This window comes from Rhipicephalus microplus, chromosome 6 (genome assembly GCF_043290135.1).
Source record: "Rhipicephalus microplus isolate Deutch F79 chromosome 6, USDA_Rmic, whole genome shotgun sequence".
Lineage (NCBI taxonomy): Eukaryota > Metazoa > Arthropoda > Arachnida > Ixodida > Ixodidae > Rhipicephalus > Rhipicephalus microplus.
Window position 1 is genome coordinate 133,202,874 of NC_134705.1, and position 6,132 is coordinate 133,209,005.

Below are 6,132 nucleotides of genomic sequence, written 5' to 3' on the forward strand. Positions count from 1 at the left end.
TACTGTCGCTGTGTCCAGTGTGCGCGTGCGTTAACGCTATATCGGAGTATATTGGGCCCTTCATGATATGGTCGTGGTTGTTTTGTTCGCTCCGCATATACCAAATTTGGTGTTACGCGACGTCAATGGATGACGAAATATATGACTGGTGCAAACATGATAATCCTGACATGCCTGTCATGTAAGATCATGACAACATACCACGTTCATAGCGTGCTCGTGGCGTTTCGCCAGCTTCACATATACTAAATTTGATATCACGTGACGTGAATAGATGACAAAGGTAAATGACACATCTGAGCATGATAATCATGGCCGGGAAGTCATGTACGACATTATTTTTTGCACCTCGTAACGATGTGCTGATTTTAAAGAGGGATACCAACATTTCTTATTCGTGCTTCGCATATCATCGATTCCCACTGTTCGTGGGATCTACCAATTTTTTTTTTCTCTGTCGATGTCTGATCTTGCCCCGCCACACTACCAGATCTTTCTGCACCTATAGTAGTTTCGTATGGCTTCCGTGATTGGAGAAACATTGTCCAACACGCCACGTCATCAGCTGTCACGCACTTCATGGGATGACGCCATTATGGTTGCCATCACGTGAGGTCACAAGTACTGGCTGTTTAAGACGTCACGATGAGGTGATTCGGCTACGTCATCACTAGATGATTTTTGCATCAAACATGTTGATGCCACCGACGTGACATGTGCTTCGAAAAGAGTCACAGCATACGCACGAGCGAATGATGATGAGTGGGACGTAGCGCCTGTCTGTCCGTGCGTCCGTGCGTCCATCTCATCGTGCTTCTGTGCATCCATGCGTCCACACATCCATAGTTTGTCCATACTTCCGTCCATTCATTCGTCTCTGTCTGTGTCTATCGGCGCATCCGTCTGTCTGTCAGTCCATGCTTCCGTCCGTCCCTGCTTCTATCAGCCCATTCGTCCGCGAGTCCATCCGTCCGTCGATGGCTCCGTCCGGGCTTCCATTCGTTCTTCTGTCCATGCGTCCATCCGTCGGTTGGCCCGTCCGTGCCTCTGTCCGTCCATTCATGCTTCTGGGCGTCCACCCGTCCGTCCATGTGACCGTCCGTCTGTCTGTCTCTCTGTCAGTTCATCCGTCCGTCCGTCCATCCAGCCGTCTGTCTGTCTGTCTGCCTGTCTGTCTGTCTGTCTGTCTGTCTGTCTGTCTGTCTGTCTGTCTGTCTGTCTGTCTGTCTGTCTGTCTGTCTGTCTGTCTGTCACTCACACTAGGCTACCTTCTGAGTGAATCATACAACTAAGTGGTTATGAACCGGTCACAAAAGACATGCATAGACATGCCCACGGCTCTATAGCAGCTTCGCCCTTAACAGGGTTAACGATATCAAAAGATTTCTCACTTTACTACGGGAGAGCAAGAAGCCGTCCAAAGTGATGTCGTTGTGTTTAGAAGTGTACAACGACTTTGAGTACTTGGTACTATAGACTAGGGAGAACACAGAGCGCCATTGACAACATGACCACGGTGATGTGTTAAGATAAAGTGGTTAACAATATAGAGTACTTTGTAGTCTACTATGGGAGAGCATAAAGTGGTCCCTTGGGCCTCTGAATCATTACATCAGCACTCGTGTTTAGAAAAATCTGCCACCGGCACTGCCTTGGGGGTTAAAATCCAGTGTATTGTGAATGGTTGTGCAGCACGAGCAGTTGCTTTTTTCAATCGGAAGATGTACAAGAAGTGCCCTGATGGAATGTGAAGCTCACGGGAAGGCTTTACTTTCTCTCATGGTAGAGTACCAAGTACTCTAAATTGTTGAAATGTGCAGATCCCACGTACTGTGGGGATCGACGATATGCGAAGCACGAATGAAGGTGGTTAATATGTCACTTTAAAATAAACACAACCTTACTAGGTGGACATAAGGTATGCCATACAAGACTTCAATGCCATTATTATCATGTTCTAAATGCGCCATTTGCCTTCGTCATCCATTCACGGCCAACAATACTAAATTTGGGATATATGAAGCCAGCGAAAGGACCGCGAGTGCATCATGAGCGAGGCGTGTAGTCATGACTAGCCATAACATGAAAATCATGGCATGATTTCGACGCTAGGGTCTATCGCTTATGCTCGCTCAGCAGTCATGTCATACGATACCAGTATTGAAAACTGTCATGTGAACGAAACCACCACAAAAGCAGCAAAAGCCTGAAATGTAAATCACGAGATTCATGACATACATCTCATGATGTTTGATTGATATGAAGGGTTTAACGTCCCAAAACCATCATATGATTATGAGAGACGCCGTAGTTGAGGGCTTCAGAAATTTCGACCACCTGGGGTTCTTTAACGTGCACCCGAATCTCAGCACACGCGCCTACAACATTTCCGCCTTCATCGTAAATGCAGTCACCGCAGCCGGGATTCGACCCCGCGACATGCGGGCCAGCAGCCGATTACCTTAGCTACTAGCCCACCGTGGCGGGGCCATGTCATGATGGTAATGTTAGGACTTGTCAAATATGTTCTACATGCAGTCATGTTATGCCATACCAAATTTGGTATCGATATCATTGTAGAAACAACCAGGAAAGCTAAATGTCGTAGGTGGCTAGATAGATAGATAGATAGATAAATAGACAGATAGATAGATAAATAGATAGATAGATAGATATATAGATAGATAGATGCGCTAAAAGTCGCCGAAGTTCGCCAAGAAATGCTTCGCATTTACAATGTTTGAGGATTTAGGTTGGTACTTTACTATAGGAGTACTTGATACTATTTGGTACTTTTACTATAGGAGGGCGGAAAGCCATCCCGTGGGCCTCACACTCCATGACGCCGTGTCGCATATCGTGTTTAGAAAACAAGTGTTTTAGGATTTCGAGTAGTTCATGGTCAACTATGGGAGAGCAGTGAGCTGTCCCGAATCACGGTGTTGCTTGCGGGGGGTTTTTCTTGCACAAAATTCTTTGTGTTTAGAGGAATTTATTCTCACAGACAGTACATCGTGACTCTTAACAGTGAAACTTTTCAAAGCCCTCGCCTTTTACTCACTACTGAACACATGTAATAGCCGCCAGAAAAAGGCCACCGAAGCCCATGTTTTGCAAAAAAATTTTTTCAAAGGAAACATTTACCCAATTTGCGCACTCCTCCATGTCGGCTCTACATCATGACCTGCTGAAGACCTTTAATGCGGTACGACAAAAAAATCAGTGAAGGTTGGATAAAGCGTTGCCTTTCCACATTTTGCTACTGTGGGTACAACGCAGTAATAGAGTTTAAATATACACGTATTCACTCTAATGATGCTTCAGGAGCACGAGGGCATGGGTTGAAATTTCGGCAAAGGGAATACATCTTTATTGTTTTATTCATTTGTGATGAAGACATCACACGTTTGACGAGCCACTCATGGCAATGGAAGCAGCGCGGTAGTTCGGCCGCAGGAAACTACTGGAGTGGCCGCTTTTCATAGAAGTAAGTTTCTTATTGTACAGCGCAGAATACAGGACGAAAGACGCGCGGACAGCGCTGACTCTCTCGTGTGTTCTCCGTATTTAGTCCGGTGTTCAGCGCTGCATTATTTAATATAATATGAATCAATACCAAAGAGCCCGATTTTCCATTTCACTGTCTACAAATTGGCATGTTATGCGAAGTAAGGCTTGCAAACAACTCTTTAGCATCCAATCTGGCGTAATGCAATAAAACACTTGCATAAAGAAACGCGGCCGCTGCAGCAAGCCTAGAGACCTTGCCTAGGGAAGGTATTCGCGCGAAAGAAAGAGAAGAGGCGGACAAGCGGAAACTAACAACTGATTTTACTCGAAACACACACACACACACACACACACACAGATATATATATATATATATATATATATATATATATATATATATATATATATATATATATATATATATATATATATATATATATATATATATATATATATATATATATATATATATATATATTGTACAGAAGCAAGAAACGTTAGCCGCAACAAGCTGGTACAGGCAGGAACCCGGCAAGCACGAGCCACACACGGACGTCAACGTCTTCTTTTACGCTGGCACAGAGCTGCCGCCACTGTGCTTCGGTACAATATATATATGAGCAATGTTCTAGTCGCGTGCTCCGCCGTGCGCGGTCGTCTAGTGTCTAAGGCACTCAGCTGCTGACCCGTAGGTCGCGGGATCAAATCCCGGCTGCGGCGGCTGCATTTTCGATGGAGGCGAAAATGCTGTAGGCTCGGGTGCTCAGATTTGAGCGCTTGTTGAAGAACCCCAGGTGGTCTACATTTCCGGAGCCCTCCGATACGGCGTCTCTCATAATCATATGGCGGTTTTGGGACGTTAAACCGAACATATCAATGAAATCAAAGTCACAGTCGTGAGTCACGTTAGCAGATAATAAATTCTATTTGAAGCAGGTGCTCAAGTACCTTTGTGTTGTCTGTCACTTCAAGGCAAAACTGATCGGTAAGAGTACATCATGTACGAAAGTACATGAGCCGTCTCGTAGTCGCTGTCAAGCCGTGTGCTTTCAGAACAATATAGGAATTTACAGCACAATAAATTGTATCATAGTCGCTCTATTAAAAAAAGAGGGGGGGGGGGGGGGGCTTGCGTCACGCTGGAACACATGTGCACAAGTGGGAACGCTGTGTTGACAGTTTCGTCCACGTTGGCGCCAGTAGACGTAGTGATAAGTGGCTTTAGAACGAATGTTGTGCGCCTGCCATGTATATGAACAAGAGCCGTATTTAGATGGTTTCCTATTTCAGGATGACTCCTCCCGCGCAAATTTAAAAACATTTGCAAAGTTTACACTGAGCCGCGTAAGGCTTGAAACAGCAAAACTGGACGAATGTGGAGTCTGAGCTGGCTGTTTCCTGTTTATAAGCTTTAGCTGCGCAAGAGGGTTGCTTCTAAGTTGACTTTAGGTCGTCGCTAGCCTTCATCTAAGCAATGCCATGATGTTTCCTAAAAAAAAAAAACTAGATAGAACTCTGGAACTGAGATCGTTCAGGTACAATGGAAATGATGGGTAGCACATCGATTGGCCTAGTCTTCGGGCTTGTGGCTTCGAAAGCCTTTGTGGCTTTGTTTGTTGCTGTGTTTTGCTTTTGTTCCGAATGGAAGAGTGAACGATCGGAACTTCGTGGCCTGATTTGAATTGGTGAGCCTAAAGGGTCAAGGAGGTGAAGTGCGATTGCAGAACATTTGCCGAATTCTTCATTTTTTCGACAGTGACTCGATCAAATTTTCTGAAACTTTGTATGCTGTCTGTAGCAGCCACAGATGACAATTAACTTCATTTTTATATATTACAAGCTACGCAGGAAAAAGGAGACGCCTTTATTATTTATGATATCACTTTGTTTGGTTCTGGAATCTTGCGGTGACGCCACGTTGCGGTAAGAGTGACGTTTTCAGTTTTGTGAAATTCTACTTTACTAATACGCAAAAAAGTCGCTTTTCTTACTTGTGTCCTATTAAGTAATCCCGTAACACGGGGAGAAGATGAGCAGTATCTGTAATGAAATTTAGCTACGAAGTAAGGCTACGAGATTAAACGCTAGTTTCACTTCGGTGCTCACTTTTGTTTTTTAACCTCATTGGCTTTCTCAAGTTTGGATCGAGATGGCGTATTGCCGGGTTCAGTTTTGGAACATAATTTCTCCTGAAGAATTTATGAAAGCCTATTCAGTCTTTTCGTCATCCCCCCCCCCCCCCCCCCCTTCTCCTTTCTTCTGGCGTCAACGTGTAGCACTCGGCATTAGGAGTTACGAGTTGGCAGTGAAAAACGGCGAGAAGCCTATGGCGCACTGTCATGGTGTCTTAGACTTACATGGCGCCGGCACTCCTCAAGGTGTCGTGTAGATTCATTGGTGGCATTCACCGGAGCCGAGGCTGCCAGGCGATGAACGTTCGTTACTGACCCCGGCAAACGGCAGTCCTTTCTCTTCTCAGTGGTTGCTACAGCGCGTGGCGTACAGCTCGTGCCCCAAGGTGACTTCTTTCTCCTTCGGTGGCAGTCGAAGGTTAAGGATACTCGAAGCGACCACTCACTGAATCAATAAGTTTGTTCTGCCCAGAGGAGGCGATGACCCCCT